Source organism: Pogona vitticeps, chromosome 7, assembly GCF_051106095.1.
Source record: "Pogona vitticeps strain Pit_001003342236 chromosome 7, PviZW2.1, whole genome shotgun sequence".
Lineage (NCBI taxonomy): Eukaryota > Metazoa > Chordata > Lepidosauria > Squamata > Agamidae > Pogona > Pogona vitticeps.
Window position 1 is genome coordinate 11329969 of NC_135789.1, and position 12991 is coordinate 11342959.

A 12991-nucleotide genomic window follows, 5' to 3' on the forward strand; every position below is an offset into this window, starting at 1 on the left:
TGATAAGCAGTGGTTTCCTTGTGCTTAATTCCACAGATTTGCCATAAGCGTTTCATGAGCTTTGATGTGAACGATGCTCCCAAATCTGTGATTATCTCTGAGGCAAATCCCATCCTGGACATATACCCCACCAAAGCATCGGCCACTGTGTTAGTTTCAATGTTAGTCAAGGGTATGGCTTCAGGATACCTTGTGGCATGGTCCACAATTGTTAGAATGAACCTGTTCCCCCTCTTTGTGGCCTTGGGCAAAGGTCCCACAATATCCACCCCTATACATTTGAACGGAGTGTCAATCACAGGCAAAGGGCACAACTTTGCTTTGGTCCTGTCGCGGTTATTCCCCTGCCTTTGACACACATCACATTGTTTACAGAACTCCCTGATCTGCTTCCCTATGTCAGGCCAGTAGAAATTCTGTGTGATTCTCTGCTGTGTTTTGTTCACCCCTAAGTGTGCAGCAAACATGTCAGAGTGCCCCCTTTGTAAGATCATGGGGCGATACTTTTCAGGTACCACCAGCTGACTTCTGATCCCATCTCCCCCTTTTGAGATATTCCTCAGGGTTTCTCTATATAAAATCCCCTTTTTCTCCAGAAATCTCACTGGGGTTTCAGGTGTTAGCTGGGCGTCAGTCACCTGTTCAAAACACTTTTGGAGAGTGGCGTCTGCCTTTTGCTCTTGTCCAAATCTGCTGTCTGTGGTTAAGGTTTCCACCACAGCTTCTGAACCCCCCTCTGCTTCCGTCTCTGGCTCATCATTACCCCCCTGAACTGTCCCCGTGGTGGCTTGTGAGCGTGTAATCACTAGCACCCGTTTCACATGTTCAGCCAGGTCATTTCCCACGAGCACGGCTGCTGGCAGAGTCGATGAAATTGCTAGCCGCCAATCTCCCCTCCAGCCTTGAAAGTTGACAGGTACCTCTGCTACTGGCAGAGAGATTACCTGCCCCTCAATCCCTGCCACCTTTATGCTCTCATTTGGGATTATAAACTCCCTAGGAATAATATCTGGATGGCACAGGGTTACCTGGGAACAAGTGTCCCGCAGCCCCCTATACTGACGGTCAAGTATTCCTACGTCCACCCCTGCTGTCTCAAACAACTGAGAATCTGTTTTCACCAGCAAGCAGCGTTTTACCTCCACAAGAGGACCATTTTCCTCAGCCTGATCAGCAGAGGTAGCTGTTCCAGACTGAGTAGCCATGGCAACAGGCTCCCTCAGTGACACTGAGCCTTGCTCTTTCTGGACACAGAACACAGCTTTTGGCTTGGTCCCACTAGAATCCTTAGGCACCATTCCTTTTAGCTGCTTTAATTTCTCACACTCTGAGATTAGATGACCCTTTCCCTGACAGAAATAACATTTTCTGGTGTATTTTGATTCTCTCTCATCTTGTTTTGGTTTTCCCTCCAAAATCTGAGGTCTTGGTTTCATGTCTGAGGGCTTCCCTTCACCATGGGCCCCTCCCCCTTGCTGGCTTTTCCCTGGTCCCTGAGAGTACTTGCTGTAGGTTTCTTTGGGTTTACCTTCAGATTTCCCCTCACCCAAGGGCTTTCTTATTTGGGAAATAAAATCTGCGATCTCTGCGGCTGCTGCCACAGATTTCGGTTTCCTTTCCCTCACCTGGAATTTCAATTCCCCATGCAGGACTGAATAGAACTGTTCCAGGGCTATCAAGTCTTTAAGCTGCTCATAGGTCTCTATTCCCTCCTGCGATAGCCATTTCTCAAGCAGCCTCACCAATTGGGCCCCCACTTGGGTAAAAGTCTGCTCTGGCTTCTTGGTGAGGGACCTGAATCTTTGTCTCAGCTGCTCCGCATTTATCCCATGTCTGGCAAACACCAGTTTTTTAAACTCTGCAAAATCTTTCATCAGTTCCTCAGGCATCTCGGCATAAACCTCAGCCAAGCTACCACTGATTAAAGATCGCATGATGGCCATCTTCTCAGTTTCCCTCACTGAGAAGTCCACAAACGCTCTTTCCACTAAGGAAAAGAACACCTCAGGACAATCTCCCTTGTGGTACACAGGGAATTTCTTCAGATCAGCCTTAGACAATTGGCCTCCCTCAGAATCCCTATTGTTATTATTGTTCTGATTCATCAGTTCCAGTCTTCTTAATTCAAACGCCATCTTCTCTCTCTGCAATTCCAATTCAAATTGTCTTTGCCTTTCCCTTTCCCTTTCCTCCATTTCCCTCACCCTCAGTTCATGCTGTTGGGCTAGGAGTATCTTTCTGAGTTCTGGGTTCTGCTCTCCTGTGCTGTCACCTTGCACTGAGCCAAATTCATCCTCAGAACCTTGGTCAATCTGGGGGTCTTTCACTTCACTCATTTCGGCCATCTGGCTTCGAGTCAAGGGCATAATCCCCCCTCAGAACAGGCTGCTTTAAAAAGTCAAGCCTCAAAATAAAACGACCACTTTTTTCCTTCTTGCCTCAGAACCAGCTCTCCCTAGAGACTGCTGCTGTTCTTCAGCACTAAACTTGTAACAGTATCGAGTCAGAGCCTACCCCCCTCTGCTGGGCCTCTCAGCTGGCAAGCTAGCTCACTGTTACTATGCAGTTTTGCCTCAGCTTTTTCCCGCCAAAACTAGGCCGCCTCAGAGCACCTTAATCTAAGTCTCCCCAGTTGGCACGTTCTTCTACTAGCGCACCTCCCCGTGAGGTACACCTAGAAGATTACCTACGCGCCTCAGATTGTCCCTGACTAGACCCCCCTCGCTCTGGGCACACTTGCCAAGGCTTTGCTGGACCACTGGACAACTGGACCAGTCGTATCCCACCGCTGCCACCAATCAATGTGACAAACCCAGACCTACTGGGATCTGTCACACAGTTTACACTAAGCTGCCACCAACCATTCCCTTTAAGAAGTCACACAGACCAGGGATGGATTTTTAAACAATAAAAAGAATAAGGTTTATTTTAAATACACACAGGGAAAAATAAACAATCAGGTGAATAGGATAAAGTAACGTGGCTTATTCTCACTCATACAAGCATACAGTTTGGTTCACCCAGAACCCTTAACTTGAAGCACAGACCCTGAACCTATCAGTTCTGGCTAACCAGCAGACACCTGAACCTATCAGGTTGGTACTCTGACACACAGTAGTACCCTGTCTGACACTCAGACTCCCACAACAGCTTCTTCTTCCCAGCTGCTGCTTCGTCACAACCCAGTGTCTCTCAGCATCTCCTTGTCTCACCACACAGGCATCACATATTTATACAGTACAGCCCCTCCTCCTGATGTCCCGCCTTCCACTCCCCATAGGATGGAACTTTCCCTCCAAACCCATGACAGACAGGTAACATCAGTGCTGTATGTAACAGTGCCTTCTCCAAATAAATGAATAAATAAATACATTGTAAAAAGCAACAAATGTCGTTTCTTGGCGGGTTGACCGTGCAGCTGAGAGACGAAAGCTTTATTGATTGTCTGGTTTTTATTAAGTTGCATTTATTTTCTGCCAGCGAGGTCATGGTGCTGTATTCCACCTTCCCCTCCCCGTTTTGTTCTCACAACAACAACCCTGGTCAGACTTCAGGAGATCTGGCTGTCCCGGGGTTACCCTGTGTGTGTGTCATGAACCCAGGGGTGGCTTGAACCTGGATTGTAGACGTTCCAGCTAAATGCTCTAACCACTACACTGCACTGCATCTCAAGCATACACAACCGGCACTTACAACCCAAGCCTTTAGTAGGGGTCTGGTCCACCCGTTGTTCGGGTGGGGTCACCATGCGGTGGGAAAAAGCTTGGAGCCTTGCCAACTTTGGAGGGAGCTCATCCCACTGCCAAACAGCTTCTTACTCTCAAGAAATTCTAATCTTTCCTTCGGGGCTCCGTTTCTGTAATTGGAATCCGTCATTCCAGGTTCTACCCTTCGGAGCAATAGCAAACTAGCATGCTCCCTCTTTCAAGGGAAAGCCCTTCCGATCCTTGAAGAAGGTGTCTCTCGTATCTCTCCTCTGCTTTCTCTTCTCCAAGCCAAATGTACCCATCCTCCTTGCTCGTTTCTCACCGAATTTATTTGTTGGACTTTTTATCCTCTTTGTTGCCAGTTTCTGGATAAAGCCGAGCTCGTCCGTATCCTTCCCAAACAGCGGTGCCCGGAACTGGAGACTGTATTCCGTCAGCCATTTGACCAAAGCAGAAGAGAAGGGTACGCTGCCTTCCTCCAAATCTGGACACGGTGGTCAGGATCCTGTTGCCTGCCCACCTGTGCAGAAGGAAATGAGGTAGGCCATGGTGGCAATTTGCTTGCCACTAGAGATGGCCCTGAACCACTGGTTTGATAATTTGGCGCGGTTCATTTTTCAGCCAGACAGCTGATCTGCGCTTCGGTGATCCACTCCTCCCAGCGGTTCAGCTGTTCAGCCAGGAAACGAACTGCGCCGAACCAGTGGATCGTGCCCATGTCTACTTGCCACTGATGAACGAGGTGTTGGTTGCATTCCTGGTCACAACCAGAAGACCTTGAGTTCCTTTTCATAGAATTTTTACAATGCCTTGGAGAAGAGAAGCCCTTGTCCAAGTTCGGCACTCCATTGCGATCAACTCGGTGCCGGGATTTTATTGCTTCTGCCTCTTGATCTTTGCAACTTTGGTGGAATTCCAAGGTCATGAACTCCCCAAAGCTATTTTGTATGAAACCAGGAAGAAGACCGCATGCTGAAAGATGGGAGAATTCATGCAATGCCTCTCGGCGACTGAACAATGAACTGGAAAAGTCCTGCACCGGACCCAAGGGAAATTTCACCTAAAATATTCTTCCCCTTTGGTGGTGTGGAGGAATCAAGGAACTCTTCCACCAATAATAGTAGGACTTCCGTATCCGCTGGGGGTCCCCCGCACAGATGCCGAAAAATGTGGATTAGAGCTAACCTTATTTTAGTAGTGAACACTGTCCATAGCACGGTCTTGAGTTCCCTCTAGTAAACTTTAGAAATATACCTTTCTAGGATTTTCCTTTTCATATTTTAAATATTTCCAGTCTGTGGATAAGTGAGTCAGCGGATACCGATCCTGCGGATAAGGGGGAGGGGTTTCTTACTGTAAACTCGGATGAAAAAAATTGACAAATCATTATTATTTTTTTGTAGAATCACAGAATCATGGGGTTGGAAGGAGCCTACAAGGCCACCAGGTCCAACCCTCTGCCTTTTTTTTGACCCTCTCTTATCTCATTCTGGGGCCCTTGCTGATGGTTTGTTACCCTCGTTCCTTTTGGTGTCTTGAACCATGCGACCCACCGATGTGTTCAAGCCCCTCCAGCTTTCCCTTGAGAAACATCACAGACCTTGGTGAGATTGATTTTCCTATTTAACCAGATTTTTTTTAAAGCAAAATTAAACTGCTAGATGAAAGGGAGGCCGAACCATCTGTTCGCTGGGGAGGTGAGATTAAGAAGTTTTTTTTTTCCTTCTCAGATGATGTTTGGGAGTCAGGCCTCATAGGCTGAGCATTGTCAACCTCCCCCTTCTCCCCAACGGGGGGGGGGGGGAAGATATAAAATAGAACAGCCAATTAAGTCGAGAAGTAAACAGCACCTTTTCCACCTCCCGCCCACCCACCCACGCTCAGGCTGTTGCAGAAATGACAGCGAGGAACTCTAATGGGTGCACTTTAAAATCAAGGGCTGTCCAGAAGTCCAGCCCTGGGCTCTCGTCAGCTCACCAGTACCCTCCGAATACCCCCCCCATAATGGCCGAATCCATTCCCAGATACAGTCATGGTCCCACTTCGGGGTGGGGGTGGTAGGTTTCCATTTCTGTCTTTGTTTAGCCCCCTAGTAGCATTCATCTGTAATTTCCAATATATATATTTTTAAAAGACGTCAAGAAAACCCAGACTGATTTAACTGTACATTTAATTTTAGATTTTAAACCCCATTGTCTCGCCAATCTGCATTTGGAGAGTATTTCTGTATTTGCCTTTTGGCTATGAACAAACGCTGCAACTTTTTAGAACTGACACCAGATTTGCTATTTTCCTCTTCCCTTGGCGTCTTTTTTTATTTTTCTTTGTTTGTCATCATCTCTCCGAGGGCGTGCAGTGTTTTGATTCGAGTCTGCAAAGTATTCTGGGCTTCTCTCTGGCTGAAAAGAAGGGTAACAAGTCATTATTCTGTTGCGTTTCTGTTTTTATATGATTGTTCAATGTATTTATAGCACCCTCTGCCTTGAAGTAGGTCAGAACCATATACAGGAGGACCCCCGTATCCATGGGGGATCGGTTGCAACCCTCGCCGTGGATGCTGAAAAATGTGGATTATAGCAAACACCATTTTAATAGCAAATGATATACATAACATGGTCTTCGTCTCTTTCTCGTGGCCAGTTCTGATACCTTCATAGTTAAAAATAATTATTTTGGGGGTATTTCTTAATATTTTTAAACAGTGGATAAATGAATCAGTGGATACTGATCCTGCAGATAAGGGGGCCCTGCTGTATGTACAGAGGCTTTGAAGAGAAATGCCCAGGTGGGATTTCACTTACTCACTTTGTTTATACCCTACTTTGCTTCTCGTAAAGGAACACAAGGCAGCAGGCCACAATTTTTAAAAATGTGTCTATAAAGCCACGCTCAATGAGGATAGTATCTTTGCTGTAGAATTAAACCAGAAGAATTTTAAAGCCATCGTTAGTTCAAAAAAGTGTTTTTAAAGTTTGCTAAAGTGTGCTCCAGCCTTTTGGAGTAGAAAAAAATGTCGAGCTTTGAACAAAAATATTTGGCACCAGTTGCTGTAGCAGAAAGAAAGAAGAGCCAAGCTTAGGAGGAGGCTGACAGTGGGAAGCCAAAACCTCCCCTAAAGAGGGTTCAGATTAAGCCCACTGGGCTCCCTTCATTGACCGTGCACCGGGAGAAGCATGCATTTCATGTTCCAGGCCTGGCCAGAGGAGGGGAAACATTGCTTACTGGAGTAGTTGCATTCTAGGCTGTTCTTCTTGTTGCAGAGTTTTGAATTTTGGGTTAAATCCCTCTCCCTGTGCAGCAGAAGTGTAGGGATTCACAGAGCAGAATTAGCTTCAAATTCCCCAGAGTAGCCCACTCCTTTTCGTCAATAACATGTCACTTTCAGTCCCATTAACTCACTCAGAGACATAGGTAGCAGAAAGAATAAAAATGTTCCATTGACCTACAGGCCAACAGCAAAAGAGCAAACGTAGCTGCTTTGAACAAATAGGTCTCAACAGGCTCACTGCTTTCAGATGACTCGGGAGAGGGAAAGAGACATTGAGCAGAGAGGGTGGGCCTTTCAGAGGTAGAGAAGGAACCATTGGTTAGTGCTGGATAGATTGACAGTCACCCCAGTCCAGAAAAGCCCCTCCCACCCACACCTTCTGCAGCCAGCATGCGAGGTTGAAAAACCTCCAACACTTCTTACATTGAATATTCCTCACTGTGTGCATGTTACCATGTGATGCTCAAGTGACTACATTGCAAATTATCCTTTAGTTTGTGTCAGAGCTGGCATGGTTAAAATCGAAGCATTGGCCAGTAACTCCATGACATAAAGCTAAGTGTGGGAAAGCTTGGCTTCCCCCCCCCCCCCCATGGGCGTTATGTTTCTTTTTGGTTTATTTTGTACCAATTCAACTGGCATTGCTTTTTCTGGTGTGCGTCATCGCCTGTCTCAGTGCAAACGGTCAGTCACAGGCATGCACTGTGTTGACATCTTCAGTGTGACACAGTGTTGTCTCCCCTCTGAACATTTCTTCCACTTTCAAAATTACACTTTTCTACTCTAGCGCTGTATCAGATGTGCGCTATGTCACTTCTGGAAAAAAAGGAAGACAAAGGGAAGAGGTGGGATGGGACTTTGATTCTGGTAGAAATCAAACCAATTTGCAAACGTGGTGTGGTCTCTTGTAATAATTGTTTTGGTGTGCGTGACTGGAGCCTTTTTAGCTGTGGAAACTAGCAGGGCCCCTATATATTAAAAAACTTCAAAGTAAAGCCGGTGTTCCTCCCGGTGTGGTTGTACCCTTTTGTGCAGGCTTTGGTTGGATGGGTCAAAGTTGTGTTGCTTCTTAATTATTTTGTTTTTTAAATGCTCACTACCAGTTGATACGTGCGCGGGGGGGGGAATTCCTGGAAATCCAGGATAGGAAGGGGCTAAAATGAAGAACTTGTGGGTTTGGCACAGAGCAGGGTTGGGGAGAGAAAGAAGGAGAAAGCTGGCTGGTTTGTCTACAGACCAGAGGTCAGTACAGTATCTCTGCCTTTGCCTGCAGAGCAAATTTGCTTTGTTACTATGGAGGCCCACCAAAACTTTGCTACCTGAGTCGGTTGTGTCTCTTTGCATCACGTGACTTGCTGTCAAGATAGACATAAGCCACACCAACAACTAAACACAAGGGTTCCCCCCCCCCAAAAAAAATGTTGGACTTGACTCGTGACTTGGAATGCACCCACCCCTCCCTTTTTTCTGGGGGGAAAAGTTTGTTTTTAACTGGGACTTGAACTCGGAGTTTGGACTTGGGACCAAAGATTCAGGCTTGGGACGGACCCAAAGGCATCGCTGGCTGGAATGGAAATGACCACACGGGCAAGGGACTTGGAAATGACCCCTGGGCTGCTTTGTGAAGCCAGTATGATGTAGTGTGTAGTGTGTCGGACCAAGAGTCGAGATCGGAGCTCAGCTGTGAAACTCATGAGGTGTCCTTGGTCAAGCCGCCCTCTTCCAACCTCGCTGGGTGGTTGTTGTGAGAATAAAGGGTGTGTGTGTGTTTGTGTGGCAGGAGAGAACGGCCATGTACGCGCATTGGGATAAAGGCAGGATATACCAAAATAAAATAACAAACTCTTCAGATCAGGTGCTAGGAGGAAGGGGGTCGCCATGGCCGTTGGCTGCCGGGACACAGGATCGGGGCCACGGGAAGAAGTGGGGAGAGGCTGGGATCCTGTGGTTCCTGTAAAGTGTTCCCTCTGTGACTCAGAGCTCCCCGGTCTAATTAAAGGATTTGAGTCGCTGAATCACCTGCCTTTCAATTAGTCGGTTAACTGATTTCATTTGAAATAGATTTCCCTGTAAACAAATAAGCAAAAAAAACAACAACCCCCGGATGGGATCCTGAAAGCACCGCAGGGTCATAGAGATTGCTTTCGAGTCAGGAAGCTGGGAAGAAATTACCACAATTCAGTCAGAGGTCCCTTAATAATATTATTACCGTGATTGATTCAGAACAAAGTACACCTCCTGTGAAACACCCTTTAACAAACATTTTAATACTTTCCCCTACAAACGTCTCAAGAGTGAGTTTTTGAGACTGTGAGTGCCAGTTACTGAGGAAAGGCGTGGGCTATCTGAGGAACTTATAGCCATTCTTTTCTGTGAGTCTCTATACTTCTGCTGAGTAGCACAGGGAATTTTACCAGTAATTCAAACCTCTGCAACATATACATGTGATATTATATATAAAATTTATATGTCCCTCTCTCCCCATTTTAACTTACACTACAGAAGGAATAGGGATAGAAAGCTAGTTCTGCAGCATTTCAGGAAAGGCTTTTTTTTTCCTGAGCCCTGTCTGAGGTTTTCTAATTGCAATGATTTTTAAAACCAGCATCAGTCTCAACGTAGAGCAAGCCTTACAGCTGAAAGTATTCCCTTTCTCTTTAGATGTGGCAGAAGGCTGGCCATTCTTTTCTCTCTCTTTTAAATACATTTTAATTCATTTTCAGGCCAAAGAAAACAAAAGTCAACAACGCGCTACCAGCAAATCTGCTCGAAATAAACACAGTTCTCAAAAAATAAAAACCCTTCTTTGCCGTTTGAAAACGTCTCCTGTGTTTCTGAGGAGTCACCGGAGCACATTTTGCGGCTTCCCGGCATGGCTTTTGGAAGAAAAAGCCTGCTTGAAATCTCTCTCTCCATCTCTCTCTGTCTCTCTCTGTGCTATTGAGTCTCCTGAAATAGTCCTTTTCAGCATCACTGAGCGAGCAGGATACCCGGAGGAGTCAAAAGCCAAGCCGTCCCTGGGAAAGATGCCAGGAGGGTTTTTTTAAAAAAAGGGAGCCAAGATTTCCCAGGGGGTCCCGGTGCGAATAGGAGAATGTGGGACCTTTCCCCGGAAGACACCCCTCCGATGCTCTGGAGTTGATCTTCACCTACTATTTGGGCGCTGTCCAGGCCCACCGGTGCTGAAATGTCTGTTTGGCACCAGGCCTCTTCCTGCTGTCCTGAGAGGATGGCAGAAGGAATTGATGGAGCACATTTGCCTCTTTCGAGAACAGGTGTGCCGAGCTGGAAAGACCACATCTGGAAGAGATCGGGTTTACCTCTCCCAGAAAGCCACCCCTCCGGCTGCTGGGCCCAAGATTTAGGAGTGAAAGGGGAGCATCTGTGCCGGCGAATCTGCTCCAGCTCTCTGGTGCTCTTTTTCGGAGGAGAAGGCAGACGAAGGAGAGGCAAGGTGACTTAAGGGTTAGAATCCTGCACCCAGATTTGAGAGATCTTTTTGCTGGTCCCCATCCAGCTGCGAAATCTGCAAGTGGCTTGTTACTCTCACTTGAGCTGGCCCGTCTAGAGATGTAAAATTTCCAAAAATTTTCATTCCGCCCCCCCCCCCCCCGTTTCTTCCCATCTTTTTGTTGGGAAAAAATGGAAACTTTGGGGAAGTTTACATCTCTTGAGAGAACTTCAATACACAAAGTCTCAGAAGTCTTCTATTAAGGTCTTCATGTTATATAGTTTGTCATAGACATATTATTTATCTTTGTAAAATAACATATTCCAAACTTCATATTCCCCCCCCCCCGTTTTTTTTTCCAAAAAAAAAAACAAAAAATGGCTTTGGAGAAAAAAAATGAAACACCCCCCCTGAGGTTTTCTCCCAATTTTTCCATCACCTCCACCCGCCCAGGCCTTACCATCTCTAGGGTTGTTTTGTAAGCAGAAAGTAGTACAGTAGTATATTTGGCTGATAAGGCCTGATCCAGATTGGGGCTTTAGCATGGACAAAAACCATGATCGGGTGATCTACCTCCTCTCTCTGCTGTTCACTGTGGATGATGGGTAACTTCCAGACCCCTGCTCTTCCCTCTTCTGGCTTTTTAGCTTTGGTCCGACACACAGCAGAGCATCGGCCTGATGTAAATAAAGGTGTTTGAAGGGGGAAAGTTCCTTTGGGACTCCAGTTGTGTGATTCTGAGAACTACAGTCCAAAAAAAAAAGTATTCCCCCCCCCCACTCCAAAGAAATATCTCTGAGTGGGAGGGGGAAAATTAGCATGACTGAGGTTTCTAAAAGCACACACATTATGGAGTAGGTGGCAAGTGAGTTTTGCTCCTACTCACAGTAATGCAGTGCTAGAATCGGAGGTGGTTTTAGTGGAACTGATTGCCAGGAGGCTGTGGAATGGTGCACGTCTTCCCACATCCCATAGTTTGGAGAAGAAGCCGGCAATTTCCAGCACGCGTGTGTGTGTGCACCATGTGTTTCAGTAAAATTTTGGAGAGTTCCAGTGGGAACATTTCCCACTGCTGCCTTTTAGCTTTACATCTGGGGTGGACAAGACTCACCCCTCCAGACATAGCAGGACTACAACACCCATCATTCCTGGACAGTGAAGCATTGGGTGAGGAATGCTGAAAGTTCTGGTCTGAAAGCACCTAGAGGGCCACCAATGGCCCGACCCTCCTTGAAAACAAGGTGCAGAGGGAGCACCTGGACTGGAAACAAGGTGCATAAGGAACACCTTAACTGGAAGCAAGGTGCAGAAAGAATGCCTTGACTGGAAACAAGGTGCAGAAGGAATACCTTGACTGGAAACAAGGTGCAGAAGGAATACCTTGACTGGAAACAAGGTGCAGAAGGAATGCCTTGATTGGAAACAAGGTGCAGAAGGAATGACTTTACTGGAAACAAGGTGCAGGAGGAATGCCTTGACTGGAAACAAGGTGCAGAAGGAATGCCTTGACTGGAAACAAGGTGCAGAAGGAATGCCTTGACTGGAAACAAGGTGCAGAAGGAATGCCTTGACTGGAAACAAGGTGCAGAAGGAATGCCTTGACTGGAAACAAGGTGCAGAAGGAATGACTTTACTGGAAACAAGGTGCAGGAGGAATGCCTTGACTGGAAACAAGGTGCAGAAGGAATGCCTTGATTGGAAACAAGGTGCAGAAGGAATGACTTTACTGGAAACAAGGTGCAGGAGGAATGCCTTGACTGGAAACAAGGTGCAGAAGGAATGCCTTGACTGGAAACAAGGTGCAGAAGGAATGCCTTGACTGGAAACAAGGTGCAGAAGGAATGCCTTGACTGGAAACAAGGTGCAGAAGGAATGCCTTGACTGGAAACAAGGTGCAGAAGGAATGCCTTGACTGGAAACAAGGTGCAGAAGGAATGCCTTGACTGGAAACAAGGTGCTGAAGGAATGCCTTGATTGGAAAGAAGGTGCAGAAGGAATGCCTTGACTGGAAACAAGGTGCAGAAGGAATGCCTTGACTGGAAACAAGGTGCAGAAGGAATGCCTTGACTGGAAACAAGGTGCAGAAGGAATGCCTTGACTGGAAACAAGGTGCAGGAGGAATGCCTTGACTGGAAACAAGGTGCAGAAGGAATGCCTTGACTGGAAACAAGGTGCAGAAGGAATGCCTTGACTGGAAACAAGGTGCAGAAGGAATGCCTTGACTGGAAACAAGGTGCAGAAGGAATGCCTTGACTGGAAACAAGGTGCAGAAGGAATGCCTTGACTGGAAACAAGGTGCTGAAGGAATGCCTTGATTGGAAAGAAGGTGCAGAAGGAATACCTTGACTGGAAACAAGGTGCAGAAGGAGTGCCTGGACAGGAAAGAAGGTGCAGAAGGAATACCTTGACCGGAAACAAGGTGCAGAAAGAACACCTTGACCGGTAACAAGGTGCAGAAAGAACACCTTGACCGGAAACAAGGTGCAGAAGGAGGCGTACGCTCCCTCTGCACCTTGTTTTCTGTCAGAATACTTCTCTAGAGGCTTGCAAGGGGCTGCGTTAAAA

General features: G+C 46.7%; 1 long non-coding RNA gene across 1 annotated transcript; it reads right to left on the reverse strand.

Moving 5' to 3' along the window:
- Positions 1-5860: 5860 nt before the first annotated feature.
- LOC144583996 (uncharacterized) lies at positions 5861-11182 on the reverse strand. Its single transcript, XR_013537975.1, has 2 exons — positions 10887-11182; positions 5861-6106 (listed from the first exon to the last, which is right to left on the reverse strand). It is a non-coding gene; the product is annotated as an uncharacterized LOC144583996 (long non-coding RNA).
- Between the last annotated feature and the right edge of the window lie 1809 nt (positions 11183-12991).